The sequence below is a fragment of the Oncorhynchus clarkii genome, chromosome 9, assembly GCF_045791955.1.
Source record: "Oncorhynchus clarkii lewisi isolate Uvic-CL-2024 chromosome 9, UVic_Ocla_1.0, whole genome shotgun sequence".
Taxonomy (NCBI): domain Eukaryota; kingdom Metazoa; phylum Chordata; class Actinopteri; order Salmoniformes; family Salmonidae; genus Oncorhynchus; species Oncorhynchus clarkii.
The window spans coordinates 62,951,536-62,974,829 of NC_092155.1; the positions used below are offsets into that span (position 1 = coordinate 62,951,536).

The 23,294-nt window shown below is 47.1% G+C and overlaps 1 protein-coding gene across 1 annotated transcript in view; it reads left to right on the forward strand.

Moving 5' to 3' along the window:
* Positions 1-445: 445 nt before the first annotated feature.
* LOC139416721 (plexin-A2-like) overlaps positions 446-23,294 on the forward strand; it is a 466,777-nt gene continuing 443,928 nt past the window's right edge. The window contains exon 1 of the mRNA XM_071165718.1: positions 446-933. The gene's annotated coding sequence lies outside the window, so the exon portion shown is untranslated. The remainder of the gene's footprint in view (positions 934-23,294) is intronic.

The window sequence follows — 23,294 nt, forward strand, 5'->3', positions numbered from 1 at the left end:
TTACTGAAACATCTTAAATACTTTCTTATATTAAAAGCGTTTAAAGATTGTACCCACTTTATGGTGACCTTTCATTCCTTGGTAATCAATAATAAAATTATATTTTCCCATAGCCTATAAATGAGATGAAATCAGAGGAAAAGGAAATTATTTATCCCAAAATATAATTACTTTATTGTGTTCTCTACACTATCTTCCTACTTTTACTAGAGGCTGTTATGATTGCCGCAAATGACACTGAGCAGAGCATATGGCCAAGCAACTTTTCGGAGGCACCGCACTGAAACAGTTAACACATGCACCATGCAAATGAGTCCGTGCTGCCGAAGTGTACAGGGGGCCGGGTTTAAACGCTGTGGTTTGCTAGCGGTACTGTACGCTGGCGGGGTGCACCGCAGCTTTCCATGCCAGTCTAACACAGCCCTGTGAGAAAGCGTGTGTGAATTTGTGCTGCAAGGTTGCTACGCAAACCGAAGATAGCCTACCCGCCGATGGCAAGTGAGGCTACAGCCGAATTCATAGTACAGGACATTACCCTGTAAACTAAAGGAATTCGCTGTATCATAGGCATGCTCATGTGAATTACCATTTGAATAAATTGACGGTCAACCGAAGTTGAGCGCGCTGAATTTTCAGCATAGATTCGTTATTGTGGTTTTACCTAATATTAGCCGTGTGAAACCTAGAATCGTCTTTTAGGGATTTTAGGATATAAATGAGGGGGCATTGGGTATCCGACAATTTATAGGAATTGGGAGTAAATAGGAATACTCTAAATTGTTTGATGAACGCGGCGTCAGACTTTCTCGTGGTACTCGTAGAATTTTCCGTGGATGTAAGTAGAATACTCCATCACCTCAACGAAGAGAAGACCATCACAGCTTGTGTGATCAGAATTAAAATATCAGCAGCAGCTCCCATTGAAACCGAAAGGTGAGTGATAACGTTTAGCCTATGTTATTTAAAAAAAAAAAAATCTACCTAGACATAAATCAATTTATTATCAGTTTGGTTTTACATTTCGATGTCGATGCTGATGATGGCTACCAGCACAATTTTGAGTCTTTTGCCTTGACACTTCTGCTAAATTATTAACTGTAGCCTAGTCTGCCACAATAAGGATGTAGATAATAATACGGCTGGTTATTACAAGGTTGTGGGATATTAAGCTGAATGAAAAAATGCCCCAAAAATAGATTGGATTAATTTCAGTGTTGTTATTTTTCCAATGGTACCTGTTACTTTTCAATGAACGTGTAGACAAATGTAGGCATATAGACTCGTGCGTAAAACCACAATTACGCATAGCTCCTTTCAGCCAGGTTTTGGGCTTTTCCAGAGTCATATGTATGGCTCTGGGCTTTACCATCCACTCTATGACCACACGGTCAACCTTTAATCATAATGCAGCTGTCATCCGCTCATTAAACTAATTTGATTGAGTTTGATATCCAGACAATCCTAAAATATTCATATTGCATTGTTCTGGGTTGATGTTATAAGACCTCTATTAAGCTGCAGTATTAAATCAGTTATCCGTTATTTTTAACTGACTATCATCCCAACGTATTTTCAATTACTTCCAATAATCAACAGACCAGTATCTATAGCTAATGATTCCCCCAGCATCAGCTCGCCATGCTGACCTTGACTGTGAACCTGCTATTAGGGGTAAGTTAGAGCAGTGCTCCACAGAGTGAATATAAAAATGTCCATTATAGTAGACAGACAGATTGTAGTGCCTATTTTAAGCCTTGTGTCTCATAAATGCGATCCAACACGTGAGAACAAATGTGATTATTTTGCACCATGTAACTTGTTTCTGTTCTTTACTGCATTACCCGGGTCAGGGGGTTGGAATAACGATTTTAAATGTACTGTCCGACACCGATTAGTCTACTCTTTCATCCATCCTTCTAACTTGTTAATATTCTATAACGCTGTTGATATATGATAAAGGTTCCGATTACAATGTGGTTGGCTGCAAGACTGAATAACAGTCGCCGTTTTCCCCAAGCCTTGAAAGCAGCTAGAATCTAGACTACTCATCTGTCGAAGCTCTGGACCAGCAGATGCACTCACAAATCTTAATTTTCCGTCACACACACACAGCGTCCGAGAAAGCGCTCATGACAGTGACTCTAAAGGAAAATAAATGTTATCTTAGGGAGAAAAATTGCCAAACATTTGCATGACAATAACTTGCATCTGCCTATGACTGACGGAGAGCATATTAATCGTTGTGACCATGCAATCAAACATTGTTTCTTCTTGGTAAAATCAGTTTTTGTATATCTAAAGTGTGACCTACTCACATAATTATTTTAATTATCAATTTCAAAGCGAAACAGCAGTTTGACCCCAGGAACAGCCACAAGGGTGGACATTGCATCCCTGGAAGAACAAACCACTAAACTCAGCCTTGGTCTGATTATCACATGCTCATTATATTCACCTAATTAACTCCAATCTGAAGAGAAGCACAGGCACTGATAGTCTGGAATGGTAATAGCAGCGTTTCCCAAACTCGGTCCCTGGGACCCCAAGGGGTGCTGATTTTTTCTTTTTCCCCCTAACACTACACAGCTGATTCAAATGATCAATGCTTAGTTGATTAATTGATTATTTAAATCATGTGTTGTGATTGGCCAAAACCAAAACGTGCACCCCTTGGGGCCCGAGGACCGAGTTTGGAAAACTCGGGGTTATAGAATTACCAGTGTGTTTGGGCAGTGGGGCATTACCAGTTATAACATTACCAGTGTGTTTGTGTAGTGGGGCACTACCAGTTATAACATTACCAGTGTGTTTGGGCAGTGGGACACTACCAGTTATAACATTACCAGTGTGTTTGTGTAGTGGGACACTACCAGTTATAACATTACCAGTGTATTTGGGCAGTGGGGCACTACCAGTTATAACATTACCAGTGTGTTTGTGTAGTGGGACACTACCAGTTATAACATTACCAGTGTGTTTGTGGAGTGGGGCACTACCAGTTATAACATTACCAGTGTGTTTGGGCAGTGGTGCACTACCAGTTATAACATTACCAGTGTGTTTGTGTAGTGGGACACTACCAGTTATAACATTACCAGTGTGTTTGTGTAGTGGGGCAGTACCAGTTATAACATTACCAGTGTGTTTGGGCAGTGGGGCACTACCAGTTATAACATTACCAGTGTGTTTGGGCAGTGGGACACTACCAGTTCTAACATTACCAGTGTGTTTGTGTAGTGGGGCACTACCAGTTATAATATTTCCAGTGTTTTTGGGCAGTGGGGCACTACCAGTTATAACATTACCAGTGTGTTTGTGTAGTGGGGCACTACCAGTTATAACATTACCAGTGTGTTTGGGCAGTGGGGCATTACCAGTTATAACATTACCAGTGTGTTTGTGTAGTGGGGCACTACCAGTTATAACATTACCAGTGTGTTTGGGCAGTGGTGCACTACCAGTTATAACATTACCAGTGTGTTTGTGTAGTGGGACACTACCAGTTATAACATTACCAGTGTGTTTGTGTAGTGGGGCACTACCAGTTATAACATTACCAGTGTGTTTGTGCAGTGGGACACTACCAGTTATAACATTACCAGTGTGTTTGGGCAGTGGTGCACTACCAGTTATAACATTACCAGTGTGTTTGTGTAGTGGGACACTACCAGTTATAACATTACCAGTGTGTTTGTGTAGTGGGGCACTACCAGTTATAACATTACCAGTGTGTTTGTGTAGTGGGGCACTACCAGTTATAACATTACCAGTGTGTTTGGGCAGTGGGACACTACCAGTTATAACATTACCAGTGTGTTTGTGTAGTGGGGCACTACCAGTTATAACATTACCAGTGTGTTTGGGCAGTGGGACACTACCAGTTATAACATTACCAGTGTGTTTGTGTAGTGGGGCACTACCAGTTATAATATTTCCAGTGTTTTTGGGCAGTGGGGCACTACCAGTTATAACATTACCAGTGTGTTTGTGTAGTGGGGCACTACCAGTTATAACATTACCAGTGTGTTTGGGCAGTGGGACACTACCAGTTATAACATTACCAGTGTGTTTGTGTAGTGGGGCACTACCAGTTATAACATTACCAGTGTGTTTGGGCAGTGGGACACTACCAGTTATAACATTACCAGTGTGTTTGTGTAGTGGGACACTACCAGTTATAACATTACCAGTGTGTTTGTGTAGTGGGGCACTACCAGTTATAACATTACCAGTGTGTTTGTGGAGTGGGACACTACCAGTTATAACATTACCAGTGTGTTTGTGTAGTGGGGCACTACCAGTTATAACATTACCAGTGTGTTTGGGCAGTGGGACACTACCAGTTATAACATTACCAGTGTGTTTGTGTAGTGGGACACTACCAGTTATAACATTACCAGTGTATTTGGACAGTGGGGCACTACCAGTTCTAACATTACCAGTGTGTTTGTGTAGTGGGACACTACCAGTTATAACATTACCAGTGTGTTTGTGTAGTGGGGCACTACCAGTTATAACATTACCAGTGTGTTTGTGTAGTGGGACACTACCAGTTATAACATTACCAGTGTGTTTGTGTAGTGAGGCACTCACCTTATGACTGTATTATTTTAAGACACAGATTTAGTCAGACATGATTCCCGTTTTCTGGAATCAAGTGTACATGAAATACATGATATCTAGATCATCTCTTTATGCGAGCTACAAGAACACAGTAAATTGCATTGCCATTCTGCTCAATGTAGCACATCAAGAGATCTCTTTGAAGAGGAGCAGTGCAAGCGGAGATGTTGAGAACCTCAACATCACACATTCTTTAATCAATAAGGTTAACTACATGAAGCTCAGAGAAATGACCTCCATTGGAGAAATTCACATCAAACTGGTTGGCTGGCTGGTTGATCGTGCACTGCCATTGCCTCTCCATCTCTCCATTCCCCTTTCTCTCAACATGTGTTCTAGCATTTTGATTGGATTTTATTCAGCTGTCAGGACAGGAAGAATCTCAGTGCTATTGATTTGCTTTTGCCAGTTTAGTACATGTCTTTTTCCTGCAGGGTAATCGGGAGGTCTTATGTGATTAAGGATGGTTTGTTCACCACTTTCAACAGCTTTATTTTAGAAAGGGTAAATGATGCATCTCAATGGACTCCCTGAAAGCATTCTGGTAGTACACACATGGAGTACGAACGCTATGTTGATTAAGTACTGTGCTCTTTTTAGATGACCGGTATCTCAGTTATGTTGAGTTTTTCCATTCTGCCTGATAGCATGGTAGCAGTTTTCTCCTCTCTATTCAAAAGCTGCAGACCACTGAACAGCGTCACGTATGTAGTGTAGAACGTATACCCTGGCCCCTGTTCCCCAAGTCTCCTTTCTTGTGATGATGAGACTCTTCCTCAGGATGGCACGACGGCTCAAGAGCGTCCCCTGTCGACCCCAACCACAACTCTTTAGACTTCAGCAGCTATCAAGCAGACCAGAGCAAGATCTGAACAGAGCCTGCTCTGCATCTCCTCAATACCATCAGCAGTCAGGCCTTTAGAGCCTAATAATACATATTGGTGTTTGTACTTAGTACCAAGTGAGTAGGATAGTGGTGGTGGTGACAGAGGTGCATGCACAGATAGCCTGCTCTGTGCTGTTGTATGTGCTGTGTGAGTGTCACCAGCATGCAGTGCACACTGGCTTCTCTTCTCCTCTATTGACTGGGCTCCCTCTACCAGGTAGCCAGGCTCATCATCCCATGTTTAGATTGAGAGATTTTGACAAGTCACTATGCATGCAGGCGGAATCCTTGACATATTTCTTAACGAGTGAACAGTCTAAACATGTTCAGTGATTGGATATTCTGGAATAGGCTCCCCCTTAAAGACCCCCCCCCCCCCCCCCCCCCCCACACACATACACACACACACACACACACACACACACACACACACACACACACACACACATGCTTGCCTACACAGGCACTCCAATGCCTTGCAGGCTGGCTGCTGTGTGTTCACTTGTTCCTTGCAGATCTAGGTCTCCACATGATCGGCTTGAGTGTAGGCTACTCACCATATTTGTTTGTTTAGTTCAATTGGTCTCCCCCTCACTGCAATGTTTAATCGGAACCTGTCAACTGTCCAGCTGTCACAACAGAGATCTCTAACTCTGACCTACACACGCTCCACTCATGCCTTGGTGTACATGCGTGCATGCATGTGTGTGGGTGTGTGATAGAGAGGGAAGGTGTATCCATGTGAAGATTGACATAAGAGAGACTTATAACATCTGTGACATTGATCACGTTGAGTGTAGCCAGGGAGAGTGTTTAGTTGGAAAGTGGTTGTTGTATGGTGTTAAGCAGAACTATCTCTCTCCTCATGCTGTTTAAAGGCTGGCTCCTCACCCAAGACAGTTTCCTCAACCATATCACTGAGTTCTCTGAGCTTTCAGTCTCTCTCAACCCTGCAAACAACAGGCTTTTATTATCTGCCTGCTAGGCAGCTTCTTTAAGCATCATGTCCAGCCCACCTTATTTAGAGATAGCTATGCTTCTGTTAGTCATAATTATCCCAGAGGACTTAGAGGAGTAGACAGTAGCCAGCAGCAGTGCCCAGATATGTTGCATCAATGTGGGGGAGTTCCGATACTTTTCATAGCCTTGATTTAGGAAGAGGGGGAGGCTAAGGGTTCTACTCATCCATCAGCCTAGTCACAGATATGTGCGGAATGAGCTGAACCTTGCACATCTCATTATGTAATGCATTTGAAAAGTGCTTCTTTATGTCACTATAGCCAGGGCTACCCTGAAAGACTTAGTCATGCTGTGGTAGTTTCCATCATGTTGAGTGGTTGTGTGCGTAGCCTTTAGTGACTTACTGAATCATTGAGACCAGTTTAGGTTGATGGCTACAGGCCTCTACATTGGTAAATAGCAGCTGGAGTCGGTATGAGCAACACATAGCACATGGAGTGAAAATCAATGTGACTGCTCTGCATGACATTTTCCAATACATTCACAGAAACTATAATGCACCAGAAGACTCCAAAGACCGCAAGTACTGCTTCTGAAATCATAGAGCCTGTGAGTCCGAGGTGGGTGCTTTTCCTTTTTAACTGCTGTGTGTGTGATATTGTGTTGAGAGTAGGGCTGGGTGGTATACTGTGTTTTACTATATACCGGTATTGATGCACGGAGCGGTTTGGGTTTTTACTTTACATCCTATAATGGTATAACGGTGATACACCGTGTGTAACGTTCATTTTGATAGTTCACTCCACTACTTGAGTCATCCCTCTCCACGGTCTCGCTCTCTGCACGCCGCTTTCCACACAGACCTGGTCCCACCCCGTCACTCAAGGAGCGCATTTGTTGTTGCTTGACCAAGAGACACTTTCATACAGTCTGCATGGTCAATGTCTTGCTTGTCCTATGTTGCTATTGTCTATATTGTAATTGTTTTTAATAATAAAATACCGTCATAAAGTCAAAATTTGAAAAATGTCATGATATGATATTTTGGCCATATCGCCCAGCCCTAGATGAGAGAGGTTGTTTCCCCATGTCTGTTCCAGTGCTGCTGGCAGAGGCCCTGCAGTGGGAGGTTGGAGGGCCGGAGAGTTGGACCCCCCAGACAGAGCAGTTGAGCAGCAGACTCCAACCAGTCTGTCTCTCTCGCTCCTCAGAGGGCCAAGCTGAGGGGGGAACCGTTAATGTCCTACCTCTTTCTGGCAGGATAAAGTGTCCAGGGCCCTTATTCATAAAGACTATCAAAGTAAGACTCCTGATGAGTGCTGATTTAGGATAAGTTTAGCCTTTTAGATCATAATGAATAAGACAACATTGACAGGGGAGACCTGGTCCAAGATCAGCATTCTTTTTAAAAACGGGTCCAAACCCCAGACCTCACCATGCATCCCCCTGGCTAATGCTGAACTCCAGTGTGCCCTCTCCTCTACCAGTCCCATTGGCCTGCCAGCTAGCTGAAACAAAGCCTTTTGTCCAACTACTGAATCCAACAGATGGAGAAATGGACAGTAAATGAAAGTAGGGGTGGCAGGGTAGCCTAGTGGTTAGAGCGTTGGACTAATAACCGGAAGGTTGCAAGTTCAAATCCCCGAGCTGACATGGTACAAATCTGTCGTTCTGCCCCTGAACAGGCAGTTAACCCACTGTTTCTAAGCCGTCATTGAAAATAAGCATTTGTTCTTAACAGACTTGCCTGGTTAAATAAAGATAAAATAAATGAAAAGGAAAAGAAAGGTAACTTAGTGTTAGAGCAGAGTGTTTGGAAAGTGTAACACCCTCATAAAGCACCATTGCTGTAACCTTGAAGGAATTTGTCTGAGGTGCTGGGGGTGCTGGGCCCATTGCATCTCTCTATCCAGGGCCCAGGTTTTGAGAACCTTTTATTGAGATACTCATGGAATTGCCTTCATGACACATTTCCATGGGACAGGATCTCTCGCCTCAGCCGTTCTTTAGTGCCTCAATCTGTCCGCCGCACTCGATACATCAGTCAGCCTCCCGCTCTCTTTCTCAGTCACAGAACAGGCCCTTTAGGCATTCACCACCATGTCCACATGTCTCTGCCCAGACCCAGTCTCACTGTTTATCTGATCCCTCCTGTCACAAGCCATGCTATATTTTACCTGCTGTAACAAAGTTACCCTGTTGCCGGAGATAAGAACAGCAATCATGGAACCAGGACCTGCGGAATAACAAGTCTGCCTGTTTGTTTGTCAGTGAACTTCACACTTGCTGTAAGTCACAGGCAGCCTGTCAGACCCAGTAGCAAGCCAAGCATTACCTCATAGCTATGAGGGTTGTTTTGATTATTCAAGAAGGGGCTGAAATTGACATTTGGGTTGTTTGTGTTGCCAGAACAAAACCCTCAGGCTGTTTCTCCACCTCAAGACCCCACTATTTGTTGTGCCGAGACGAGACTGTTCCCGAGGCAGCACAACAGCCTAATCAAAGCATTGAAAAAGGGGGGAAAAGGGGGGAAAAGACCTTGAGGCTCAAGCTTTACATTCAAATGCTTTGACTTTTTCAGTTTTCATGAAAGCACTGAATGCATTGTCTCTGTCTCTGAATTTTCCCTTTCAGTCTTGGTTGAATATAAGTCAGTTTAGGCCTGGAAGCATCAATAATCAATTAGCTTGTGTCATGGGAGGATGTTTTGTTTAGTGTGGAAGTTGACAATAAGTGAGCAACAAAAGGGAGAGAGCGGACGAGAGCCATGCAGGCAGAGATGGAGGGAGGGAGGGAGGGGGCTGAGCACAGCACAGACACCAAGGGCAGCTGTCAGTAGCAGGCAGACGACAGTGTGAGAGTGTATGCGTCCCAAATGGCTCCATATTCCCTATGTAGTGGACTGCTTTTGACAGGGTACATAGGGTTCTGGTCAAAAGTAGTGCACTAAATAGGGAATAGTGTGCTATTTTGGGAGAGAACCAGTGTGCGCCTGTGTATGTGGGGGTGTTTTAGGGGAACAGGGCGCTGGGCACAATGGCAGATAAGGTAAAGAACGCCAATGTGCCACATGCTGACAGAGTCCACAACGCCCCCTGGTGATGCGGATGGACGCCCTGCCTGGCCCTGCCACCGTCACCATGGTTACCACTCATGATGGGGGCATGGCAAGCAGCATTGCATTGGCTAGTCTAGTCTGCTCATGTGCTGTGAGAAAGAGTTCTGAGCCAACGGCAGCTTTGTCTCTACTCCACTGCTCGGACTGCGGTCCAATTACAACCTGAAGCAGCAGTGTATTACTGCTCTCCATTAGCTCTTGTGTAATTTGCTGCTTCACACTATATTGACTTAAGCTTTATTCTTCCTCACTTGGAAATGTAGCATACAATTCTTACAATTTATCCATTTCCATCAGTGCCAAATGAGCCATCCTCCCTTCACCAGCCTCCACTGATTTGCGTTATCTAAAAAATTGTTACGCAATGCTTAGTCAGAAGAGCGAGGAAGGAACAGTGTTATGGGGATGAGTATTCTGTTGCCCTTGCCTGGTCCTGTAGTGCTGGAAGGCTGGTTCTCTGGAGCTCCGTGACATGTATGTCTGTCTGCTTTGTGACAATTCTCAAGTCAGCCAGGGCCTTATCTCTATGAATAGCTCCTCTTCCCCATCGGAGACACCTTAACTCATCCTTTGCCTTCAGCTGGGAAAACCAGAGGAGATAAAGCTCCCAAACTCATTCCTGGGAAAAGATAGTGAACAGAATACCTCAAAGCAGAAACCCTTTCCAAATAAAACTCCCTCTTTCCTCTGCCGACCAAAACAAATCCAACCAAAGCGATGATAAAAGACATCTAAACTCCAACTTCAGACTGAAAACCCATCCATCCTATCTTGGCTATCCTTCTCCCTGTATGGTTGGGTTTGTGTGTAAGTCCGCTTTGGGCAGGCAAGCTACTGACATGCCAGGAGGATTGGACACACTCCTTTAAAAACATGGAGGGTCCATTCTTAGGCCTTCAACACTGGGTCATGCCACAACAGTCTGAAGGAACGGGAAAGGTATTTGGGAGTCTGGAGTCGGGAAATGTGTTTTTAAGAGCATGGATAAGGCTTGTTCCCTCCCATTAGTGTACCTCAGCCAGACTCTTTATTTTGGCCCAGAAGGACACAGAGTGTTCAGGCCAAGGGAAATGAATTCAGTCTCCCTCGGGTTGGCTAGTTACAGTATGTTGATGCATACAGTGCCTTAAGAAAGTATTCACACCCCTTGACTTTTTGCACATTTTGTTGTGTTACAGCCTGAATTTAAAATGGATTTTGTGTCACTGGCTTACACACAATATCACATAATGTCAATGTGGAATTATGTCTTTAGATTTAAAAAAAAAACAATTTTTTATTAAAAATGAAAAGTTGAAATGTTTCGAGACAATAAGTATTCAAGCTTAATTAATAAATGTCTCGCAAAGAAGTGTACATGATAAAAAATATTCCAAAACATGCCTCCTGTTTGCAATAAGGCACTAAAGTAAAACTACAAAGAAATTAACTTTATGTCCTGAATACAGAACGTTATGTTTGTGGCAAATCCAAACACAATCAGAGTACCACTCAAAATATTTTTAAGCATGGAGGTGGCTGCATCATGTTATGGGTATGCTTGTCATTGGCAAGGACTAGTGAGCTAAGAACTAAGCACAGGCAAAATCCTAGAGGAAAACCTGGTTCAGTCTGCTTTCCAACAGACACTGGGAGATGAATTCACCTTTCAGCAGGACAGCTTATGTAAATGAGATATTTCTGTTTTCAGGAAACATTTCCAAAATCTTGTTTTCACTTAGTCATTATGGGGTATTGTGTGTGATTGGGTGCTATTTTTTTTAAATGAAAATACATTTTGAATTCAGGCTGTAACACCAAAAAATGTGGAATAAGTCAAGGGGTATGAATACTTCCTGAAGGCACTGTACATGTATGACTCTTAACCACATTTGACCAGTATATGACCTACATATGACCTACATATGACCTGTATATGACTGGTATTTGACCTACATATGGCCTGTACAGTATATTACCTGTATATAACCGGTATATGACCTGTATATGACCTTTATGTGACCTGTATATGACCTCTATATGACCTACATATGACCTGTATATATTATGACCTACATATGTCCTGTATATGTGGTGAGCAGTGAGAACCAGAGACTGGGTGGAAAGGGCTTTTTTTGAGAAGGTATTTTGTCACATTGTGTTATGAGTAGGTTGAGGCATGTGGGAAGAATAGACTTGATTTATGGAAGTCGAATGTATAGCTGTCTCTGTAAAGGTTTGATTTAATGTGTTTCTAGAAGCTGTTGTTATTGATTTTGACCTGCCCCTGACCTTTCAGGACAAGGCTTTGGAATTCCCCCCCAGCTGTGTGGCATTGGAACAAGCAACAATGAATGTTGTTTTCTCTTGTCAGTCATCCCATCAAATAATATCAAGCAAATAGCTATTGTGATTTGGGTAATAAACTAAACAAACATCACTATCGTCTTTTTAAAATTATGCAATTTGTTCCTGTCTTGTCAAGCATGATAATTTATCACGATGAATCCATTAGCTGGAAGTTGGGTTAAGTTTTCCCACTCCTCTTTCTTCTCCGCTCTGAGAAACTGTCCGCTCTGTGCACCACTGTAACAACCGCTAGTCTCCCTGTCTATCATAAGCAATGATATGGGAGACATGACAGACGGATCTTCGCGCAGAAAGAGACACAATTATGACAAACATAAGCGCCTCCTAGGTCTTAAACTACAACCGACGTGCAAAAAAAGAATCAAATGGTGACATCATGTATAATTCACTGATCAACAGCAATGTGGGTCAAGGAACAGTGTTTCTTTTCTGTAGCGTTTAAGGAGAATGACGGAGAGAATTAGGGGATCTAAGACAATTATGCTGCACTGTAGTGTGACAGCGTAGTGTGACAGCGCTGAGTCTGGCGGCTGAGGAGATCCTCTGTGTTGTCCATGAAGATGTTGATTAAATATGACTGCTCTGGAGCACAGAGCTGCCTGCCTGGAGGCAGAGGAGGGAGGGAGGGAGAGGAGGGCAGAGGAGGGAGGGAGGGAGAGGAGGGCTGCCTGCCTGGAGGGAGGGAGGGAGGGAGGGAGGGAGGGCTGCCTGCCTGGAGAGAGAAGAGGGAGGGAGAGGAGGGCTTCCTGCCTGGAGGGATAGGAGGGAGGGAGAGGAGGGCTGCCTGCCTGGAGGGAGAGCAGGGAGGGAGGGAGGGAGGGAGGGAGAGGAGGACTGCCTGCCTGGAGGGAGAGGAGGGAGGGAGAGGAGGGTTGCTTGCCTGGAGGGAGAGCAGGGAGGGATGGAGGGAGGTAGGGAGAAATGGAGGAGGAGGGGGACGGGTAGGTTTGTACTTGAAACAGGGTGAATGAATATCTATCTGCTCATGTCTTAATCTGCAACAGTTTGGGACTTGGGGTCTGTTGCCATTTTAAGCGTGATACTTACAGAAGGGGAGGAGTGGATGGGATCTCTGCCATTCATCTCTTCTGTGTTAGCCAAAGGCCTGTATTCAGCAAGCGTCTCGGAGTAGGAGTGCTGATTTATGATCAGTTTTGCCTTTTAGATTAGACTGAATAGACAGACGGGGGGGGGGGGGGGGGCTGATTCACAGCACTCCTACTCTAAGACGCTTGTTGAATACGGGGCCTGGCATTGGCATTGCCCTTTTCCAGAGGATGGCATTTGTGCCAGGTACTTAGTATTCCCTCTCTGGTTTTAATACCCAATAGGGGAGAGACCAAGTACTGCTGCTGTTGATTTAGGTGTTTTTCTTCTCATTACTGAAAGCTTTGGGAAGCTTGTAAGAACATAGTTGTAATGCTTGTCTGACTGCTGCCTCTACAGGCCAACTGCTACAGCTCTGCTCTACAGACTGCTTTTTATTTTCCCATTAACTTAAGGAATAGAACATTGTGTTTAACTTGACAGAGGTGAATAGGTGAGATTAATTTGCATCCAATTACAAAACATTGTCTACGTTAGATAGATATTATCATAATTCAAATTTACAACGACACAACAACATTGATGTTTGCTTTCTTCTGAATATTTTATTGCCAATGTTCCATGTATCACTGAAGAGGATTTTGTTATCTATTAGGCAAAATATGCTTGACAATGTCATTGTTGATTGAGATAATTAAGCATTCATTCCCTGTGTTCTTTTGTGTACACAATTCTGCACTGTCCTTTCAAAGCTGACAATTAACAGCTTACAGCTTTCGTCCCCCTCCTCCTCTTCCTCCTCCCTCTCCTCCTCCCTCTCCTCCTCTTCCTCCTCCCTCTCCTCCTCCCTCTCCTCCCCTCCTCCTCTTCCTCCTCCCTCTCCTCCCCTCCTTATCTTCCTCTCCTCCCTCTCCTCCTTCTCTTCCTCCTCCCTCTCCTCCCTCTCCTCCTTCTCTTCCTCCTCCATCTCCTCCCCTCCTTCTCTTCCGCCTCCCTCTCCTCCCCTCCTTTTCTTCCTCCTCCCTCTCCTCCCCTCCTTCTCTTCCTCCTCCCTCTCCTTCCCTCCTTCTCTTCCTCCTCCCTCTCCTCCCCTCCTTCTCTTCCTCCTCCCTCTCCTCCCCTCCTTCTCTTCCTCCTCCCTCTCCTCCTTCTGCTCTCTTTCTCTGTTCTCTCTGTTGTTTGTTTGGGAGGGCGGAGGAGTGAGAACGAGTGAGTGAGAGTGGGCTGGGTGGAGAGATGCCATTTGAAACAGGTGTGACTGTGTGGCTGAACAATGTCTATTGACATCTCACAGCGTGTTCACCTGTCATTTTGCTGCCAAACGGCCATGCAACCTAGTAAACACCTCTCTCAGTTTTCTGACTGTTCTGCTCTGTCACATAGGGACTTAGATACCGCAACAGTTAAAGGGGAGTGGCCATCGGTTGGCCAGTGTGTCAATCAATGTGTGAATAGGTTCATAGTACACAAACACACACACACACACACACATACACACACACACACACATGCACACACACACACATCTGCCTCCTCACCTTGCAGGGAATGATAAAGGGCACCGTGTCTTTGTTAACTTTCCCACCTCGGTGGGTTACTGTGTCTGCTGCTGTTCTGTATGAGGACTCCAGTTGTGAAATCCTCTTAATGCAGTCTGCCCAAAGTTAACATGTAGCACTGCATCAAGGTAAATAGACCCAACCCCTCTCTCTTTACTAAACTTTGACGCTGCTAGCCACAGGTCGGTCTGAAACTCGGGACAGGAAGGAGGGACAGGATTGGCTTATTAGCATAAAGTGTGTGTCGCCGCAATCACGTGCACCGTACTTCATAATAAACTGGGTGGTTAGAGCCCTGAATGCTGATTGGCTGACAGCCATGGTATTTCAGACCGTATACCACGGGTATGAAAAAATATGTATTTTTACTGCTTTAATTAGGTTGGTAAGCATTCACTAGCAGTCTAGGCAAACACGGAACTGAAGCACCCTACTACTAATTAGCCTCGTGCTGCATGTTAGTCTGGTTCTGTTGACGGCTGAGTGTTCTACTAGGCTGACTGCTCCACTGGGCTGACTGCTCCACTGGTCTGACTGCTCCACTAGGCTGACTGCTCCACTGGGCTGACTGCTCCACTGGGCTGACTGCGCCACTGGGCTGACTGCTCCACTGGGCTGACTGCTCCACTGTGCTGGCTACTCCACTAGGCTGACTGCTCCACTAGGCTGACTGCTCCACTAGGCTGACTGCCCCACTGGGCTGAATGCTCCACTAGGCTGGCTGCTCCACTAGGCTGACTGCTCCACTTGGCTGGCTGCTCCACTAGGCTGGCTGCTCCACTAGGCTGACTGCTTCACTGGGCTGGCTGCTCCACTAGGCTGACTGCTCCACTGGGCTGACTGCTCCACTGGGCTGACTGCTCCACTAGGCTGACTGCTCCACTGGGCTGACTGCTCCACTAGGCTGACTGCTCCACTAGGCTGACTGCTCCACTGGCCTGGCTGCTCCACTAGGCTGACTGCTCCACTGGGCTGACTGCTCCACTGGGCTGATTGCTCATATTTGTGTAATTGCCGAAATGCTGAATGGGGGGTTTCTCCACTGTAAGAAACTGACCATTTTTGTTGCCCTCTTCTCTTTCCTGTTATTGCAGTTTTCTGCTGTGGTTGTACGATTCTGTGATGTGCCTGTGTAGAGTAACAGGGCAGGCATTCAGCGCTGTTCTGTTTGGCCAATAGCAGCACAGAAGGAAGTGCTAGAGCCTGTTCTGTAGGTACTAGTATTGCATGGCTGCTGTGTGTGTTTTGTGATGACTTTTATGTAGGCAGTCATACCATCCTCTAGACTACCACAGTTTCTTAGGCTACTGTCTTAGGTTTCAGTTAAATATCTCAGTTGGCTAAGGAGGGGATGGTTTGCCTTGCGAGGAGGCTTCATTTGGCTGCTTCAGTAAGCCCTCTGGCTTTGTGTGATCGTTCCAGAGAGGAAAATACTAGAGGATGCTGTATGTGACGAGTCGAGTCGACCCACCAGTCACTCCTCTGTACCATCATCTATATGTGGTTAGAGCCAGTAGAGAGAGTTTACATGAGGTAAAGTAGCAGTGATTCATTCTGTGACTTGGCCAAATTGCCCAGTCATTAATTCCTCCTCCTCCACTATCTCTCTCTCTCTCTCTCTCTCTCTCTCTCTCTCTCTCTCTCTCTCTCTCTCTCCCTCTCTCTGTCTCTGAAGTCCCCTTTCTCCCTTCCCTTCCAGCTAAGACATATGCTAATTTAGGCTTGTTACTTAATGGGGTCTGCCTACTGAGGCGATATACAGGGTAGACCCCACTGGAGTGGAAGGGAAGGCCGATACTGTGACTATAGTTGGGCCTGAGGCCACCCAACAGCCAGAGTAAGGTCCTATAGCCAGCCTATTCTCTACCAGCCTTGAGCTACACTATATATACAAAAGTATGTGAACACCCTTTCAAATTAGTGCATTCGGCTGTTGTTGACAGATGTACAAAATAGAGCACACAGCCATGCAATCTCCGTAGACAAACATTGGCAGTAGAATGGCCTTACAGAAGAGCTCAGTGACTTTCAACGTGGCACCGTTATAGGATGCCACCTTTCGAACATGTCAGTTCGTTAAACTTATTCCCTGCTAGAGCTGCCCCAGTCAACTGCAAGTGCTGTTCTTGTGAAGTGGAAACATCTAGGAACAACAACGGCTCAGCCAGCAAAGTGGTAGGCCACACTGCCTCTGGAAGCAACGTCAGCACAAGAACTGTTCGTTTGGAGCTTCATGAAATGGGTTTCCATGGCTGAGCAGCCGCACACAAGCCTGAGATCACTATGCACAATTCCAAGCATCGGCTGCAGTGGAGTAAAGCTTGCCGCCATTGGACTTTGGAGCAGTGGAAACGCGTTCTTTGGAGTGATGAATCACGCTTCGCCATCTGGCATTCCGACAGACGAATCTGGGTTTGGCAGATACCAGGGGAACACTATCTGCCCGAATGCGGAGTGCCAACTGTAAAGTTTGGTGAAGGAGGAATAATGGTCTGCGGCTATTTTTCATGGTTCAGGCTAGGCCCCTTAGTTCCAGTAACGGACTGGACTGGGTAGGAAAAAGCAAACCATACAATAATCTGAGTACGGCGCTCAGACAACAAATTAAGCCAAACAGATATCCGCCATGTTGGAGTCAACAGAAGTCAGAAATAGCATTATAAATATTCACTTACCTTTGATGATCTTCATCAGAATGCACTCCCAGGAATCCCAGTTCCACAATAAATATTTGATTTGTTCGATAAAGTTTATCTTTATGTCCAAATACCTCCTTTTTGTTCGCACGTTTAGCCCAGTATTCCAAATTCATGACGCGCGATCACTAGGAGCAGACGAAAAGTCAAAAAGTTATGTTACAGTCCGTAGAAACATGTCAAACGAAGTATAGAATCAATCTTTAGGATGTTTTTAACATAAATCTTCAATAATGTTCCAACCAGAGAATTCCTTTGTTTGTCTTCAGAAATGCAATGGAACTCAAGCTAACTATCACGTGAACGCGCGTGGTCAGCTCGTGTCACTCTGACAGACCACTGACTCAAAGAGCCCTCATTCCCCCCTCCTTCACAGTAGAAGCATCAAACAAGATTCTAAAGACTGTTGACATCTAGTAGAAGCCTTAGGAAGTGTAATATGACCCCATAGACAATGTGTATTCGATAGGCCAAGAGTTGAAAAACTACAAACCTCAGATTTCCCACTTCCTGGTTGGATTTTTCTCAGGTTTTCGCCTGCCATATGAGTTCTGTTATACTCACAGACATCATTCAAACAGTTTTAGAAACTTCAGGGTGTTTTCTATCCGAATCTATTAATAATATGCATATATTAGCAACTGGGACTCAGTGGCAGGTAGTTTACTCTGGGCACGCTTTTCATCCAAACGTGAAAATGCTGCCCCCTATCCTCTGTTCCCCCATGTCTTTGTGGGGTATTGTTTATTGTAAGTGCTTGTGCACATGTTGACTGGTGCGTGACGTGTTTTGTACCCATGTCATTTTATCCTTGATGCTGTTGGTTTTGCTATTAAACTGCTCCGGCTATTACCTAGTTCTGCTCTCCTGTGTCTGACGTCCCTGCCACCAGTTACGCACCTCTTACAATGGGGCCGGTACAAACAGACACTCATCCGCCCTGTCAGCCGGGTCCTTCTGGAAGCCCTTCTCTAACCCTCACCATCCCACCTAGTTCATGGTCCTTTGAGTGGCTCAGCCTCACCAAGAGATAAAGGGAGAGGGTCGTGGCCCTGGCACAGAGTTGCAGCAGGTGTAATGACTGATGAGGAGGAGAGAAGGAGAGAGAGAGTCACAGCAGGGTCTTGTAATACCCTGCAGTGTTCAAAGCACCTCAACAATGTCTGAAATGGGATTCCAATAGGTCAATACAGTGGCACAATTCTCTCCCTGTGTTCCTGTGTCTCTGCAGGACTAGAGGAACACCCAATTAGGGTCCTGTTCTATTTCCCAGTGTTTCATCCCAGGTGGTGTCATAATTCCCAGACACCTTTGCTCCTCCACAGTATTACGTTCAGCTCAGCCTCTAGGGCAAAGTGAATAACACGGCCAGGACTTCGCTACTGTTCTGTTGAGGTGGTGACACACTATGTTTCAAACCTGGGCTCTTGTAGGTCACAGTGACATTCCCCCACTGTATTCCTCACCACCATCTACCCCCTTTCCAGGTGGAACTGTGGTATCCAACACCCCCACCCCTTTCCTACTCTGCAGGTGGAACTGTGGTATCCAACACCCCCACCCCTTTCCTACTCTGCAGGTGGAACTGTGGTATCCAACACCCCACCCCTTTCCTACTCTGCAGGTGGAACTGTGGTATCCAACACCCCCACCCCTTTCCTACTCTGCAGGTGGAACTGTGGTATCCAACACCCCACCCCTTTCCTACTCTGCAGGTGGAACTGTGATATCCAACACCCCCACCCCTTTCCTACTCTGCAGGTGGAACTGTGATATCCAACACCACCTCTCCGCACCTGCAAGTGGGAACTGTAATATCACATGTGTCATGAATGTGTTCTGAGAATTGCTGTGCATGTGGGAATTTCATTGGTCCATGTTTGAGGCCACCAACTGGCAGACTAGTTCTACATTATGAAGACATGTTCTCCACACAGTATGACTGTAATTCACTCTCTTTTTTAATAAATGTATAATAACTGATGTGATTTATTGTTATGATAAACATGACAGTAGCAGAGGGACAGAGAGAGCTGCACCCTGTCCCAGTCCCAGCCAGCCACCCATTCAACCAGTCAGTCAACCAGCTGGCCAGCCAGACATCCTGTCCCAGTCCCAGCCAGCCATTCAACCAGTCAGTCAACCAGACATCCTGACCCAGTCCCAGCCTGTCACCCATTCAACCAGTCAGTCAACCAGACATCCTGACCCAGTCTCAGCCTGTCGCCCATTCAACCAGTCAGTCAACCAGCTGGCCAGCCAGACATCCGGTGAGATTTTTAATTTATTTAATTTAACCTTTATTTATCCAGGCGAGTCAATTAAGAACAATTTCCTATTTACAATGACAGCCTGTTCACATGGAACAGGCCGGAAGAGGAAGGCGAGTGCACCAGTTCTACCCAGTCCTACCCAGTCCTGCCCAGTCCTACCCAGTCCTACCCAGTCTTGCCCAGTCCTACCCAGTCCTACCCAGTCTTGCCCAGTCCTGCCCAGTCCTACCCAGTCCTGCCCAGTCCTGCCCAGTCCTACTGACGGCTCTGACGGCTCCTGGCTGACTGGCGGCTCTTGGCTGACTGGCGGCTCTGGCGGTCCCTGGCTGACTGGAGGCTCTGGTGGCTCAGGACAGACGGTAGACTCTGGCGGCTCAGGACAGACGGGAGACTCTGGCGGCTCAGGACAGACGGGAGACTCTGGCGGCTCAGGACAGACGGGAGACTCTGGCGATTCAGGACAGACGGGAGACTCTGGCGACTCAGGACAGACGGGAGACTCTGGCAGCTCAGGACAGACGGGAGACTCTGGCAGCTCAGGACAGATGGGAGACTCTGGCGGCGCTGGGCAGGAGGAAGGCTCTGGCAGCGCTGGACAGGCAGGAGCACCTGTAGGGATGAGACGGAGAGACAACCTGGTGCGGGGGGCTGCCACCGGAGGGCTGGTGCGTGGAGGTGGCACCGGATAGACCGGACCGCGAAGGCGTACTGGAGATCTTGAGAGCAGGGCTGGCACCATCCGCCCTGGCTGGATCCTCACCCTAGCCCGGCAGATGCGGGGAGCTGGAATGTAGCGCACCGGGCTAAGCACGTGTACTGGGGACACCGTGCGCATAACACAGTGCCTGACCAGTACAATGCCGCCATGGTAAGCACGGCTCGGAGAACAGTCTTCACCAGACAGCTAGCACGCACCTTAGGACGAGTATGGAGAGCTGACCCAGGTGACATCAAATCCCCGACACGCTCCGTCGGGCGGATGTCGTGCCTCTGGCACCAACACAGCACCTCCCGCATAACTCTCTCCTCCAATCTCCCCATTAACTCCTTCACTGTCTCTGCTTCGCTCACCTCCAATACCGTCCTGACCGGCTCTGGTTCCATCCTTGGCTCCTTATGGTAAGCAAGAGGAGTTGGCTCAGGTCTGACTCCTGACTCTGCCACACTCTCCCTGTGCCCCCCCCAATACATTTTTGGGGCTGCCTCTCGGGCTTTCAGCCGCGCTGTCGTGCTGCCTCCTCATACCGGCGCCTCTCTGCTTTCGCTGCCTCCCAGCTCTGCTTTGGGGCGGCGATATTCCACTGGCTGTGCCCAGGGTCCTTCGCCGTCTAGAATCTCCTCATAAGTACATGCGGCGTTCTTTGTCGCTGCTGCTGCTAGCCATTACCACACTGCTTGGTTCATTGTTGGTGGGTTATTCTGTCACGATCGTCGTATGGAGGGGACCAAAGCACAGCGTGATGTGAATACATACTTTAATGATTGACGAAAAAACACGAAGTACACTAAACAAACAAAACAAACTAACCAGACGAACGTGACCGCTATAGAAACTGAGTGCTAACATGCAACATCCCATAGACAATAACCCACGAACCACAATACAAAACAGGCTACCTATATATGGTTCCCAATCAGAGACAACGACAAACACCTGCCACTGATTGAGAAACATATCAGGCCAAAACACATAGAAATAGACTAACTAAACATGCAACATAGAATGCCCACTCATATCACACCCTGACCAAACAAAACATAAAAACAAACAACGCAAATAATGGTCAGAGTGTGACAAATGGCTCTATGAATAGGCCTTAATGTGTCCTCAGTGTTCCTGCAGGAGAAAGTACTAAAGTAGTGCATAAAGACAGAGGACGTGAATGGGGAGAAGAGAGGGACAGACAGAGGAACTGGACGGGGAGAAGAGAGGGACAGACAGAGGAACTGGACGGGGAGAAGAGAGGGACAGACAGAGGAACTGGACGGGAAGAAGAGAGGCACAGACAGAGGAACTGCACGGGGAGAAGAGAGGGACAGACAGAGGAACTGGATGGGGAGAAGAGAGGGACAGACAGAGGAACTGGATGGGGAGAAGAGAGGGACAGACAGAGGAACTGGACGGGGAGAAGAGAGGGACAGACAGAGGAACTGGACGGGGAGAAGAGAGGGACAGACAGAGGAACTGGACGGGGAGAAGAGAGGGACAGACAGAGGAACTGGACGGGGAGAAGAGAGGGACAGACAGAGGAACTGGATGGGGAGAAGAAAGGGACAGACAGAGGAACTGGACGGGAAGAAGAGAGGGACAGACAGAGGAACTGGATGGGGAGAAGAGAGGGACAGACAGAGGAACTGGACGGGGAGAAGAGAGGGACAGACAGAGGAACTGGATGGGGAGAAGAGAGGGACAGACAGAGGAACTGGACGGGAAGAAGAGAGGGACAGACAGAGGAACTGGATGGGGAGAAGAGAGGGACAGACAGAGGAACTGGATGGGGAGAAGAGAGGGACAGACAGAGGACGTGGGTGGGGAGAAGAGAGGGACAGACAGAGGAACTGGATGGGGAGAAGAGAGGGACAGACAGAGGAACTGGACGGGGAGAAGAGAGGGACAGACAGAGGAACTGGACGGGGAGAAGAGAGGGACAGACAGAGGAACTGGACGGGGAGAAGAGAGGGACAGACAGAGGAACTGGATGGGGAGAAGAGAGGGACAGACAGAGGAACTGGACGGGGAGAAGAGAGGGACAGACAGAGGAACTGGACGGGGAGATGAGAGGGACAGACAGAGGAACTGGACGGGGAGAAGAGAGGGACAGACAGAGGAACTGGACGGGGAGAAGAGAGGGACAGACAGAGGAACTGGACGGAGAGAAGAGAGGGACAGACAGAGGAACTGGACGGGGAGAAGAGAGGGACAGACAGAGGAACTGGACGGGGAGAAGAGAGGGACAGACAGAGGAACTGGATGGGGAGAAGAGAGGGACAGACAGAGGAACTGGACGGGAAGAAGAGAGGGACAGACAGAGGAACTGGATGGGGAGAAGATAGGGACAGACAGAGGAACTGGACGGGAAGAAGAGAGGGACAGACAGAGGAACTGGACGGGGAGAAGAGAGGGACAGACAGAGGAACTGGATGGGGAGAAGAGAGGGACAGACAGAGGAACTGAATGGGGAGAAGAGAGGGACAGACAGAGGAACTGGACGGGGAGAAGAGAGGGACAGACAGAGGAACTGGACGGGGAGAAGAGAGGGACAGACAGAGGAACTGGACGGGAAGAAGAGAGGCACAGACAGAGGAACTGCACGGGGAGAAGAGAGGGACAGACAGAGGAACTGGATGGGGAGAAGAGAGGGACAGACAGAGGAACTGGATGGGGAGAAGAGAGGGACAGACAGAGGAACTGGACGGGGAGAAGAGAGGGGCAGACAGAGGAACTGGACGGGGAGAAGAGAGGGACAGACAGAGGAACTGGACGGGGAGAAGAGAGGGACAGACAGAGGAACTGGACGGGGAGAAGAGAGGGACAGACAGAGGAACTGGATGGGGAGAAGAAAGGGACAGACAGAGGAACTGGACGGGAAGAAGAGAGGGACAGACAGAGGAACTGGATGGGGAGAAGAGAGGGACAGACAGAGGAACTGGACGGGGAGAAGAGAGGGACAGACAGAGGAACTGGATGGGGAGAAGAGAGGGACAGACAGAGGAACTGGACGGGAAGAAGAGAGGGACAGACAGAGGAACTGGATGGGGAGAAGAGAGGGACAGACAGAGGAA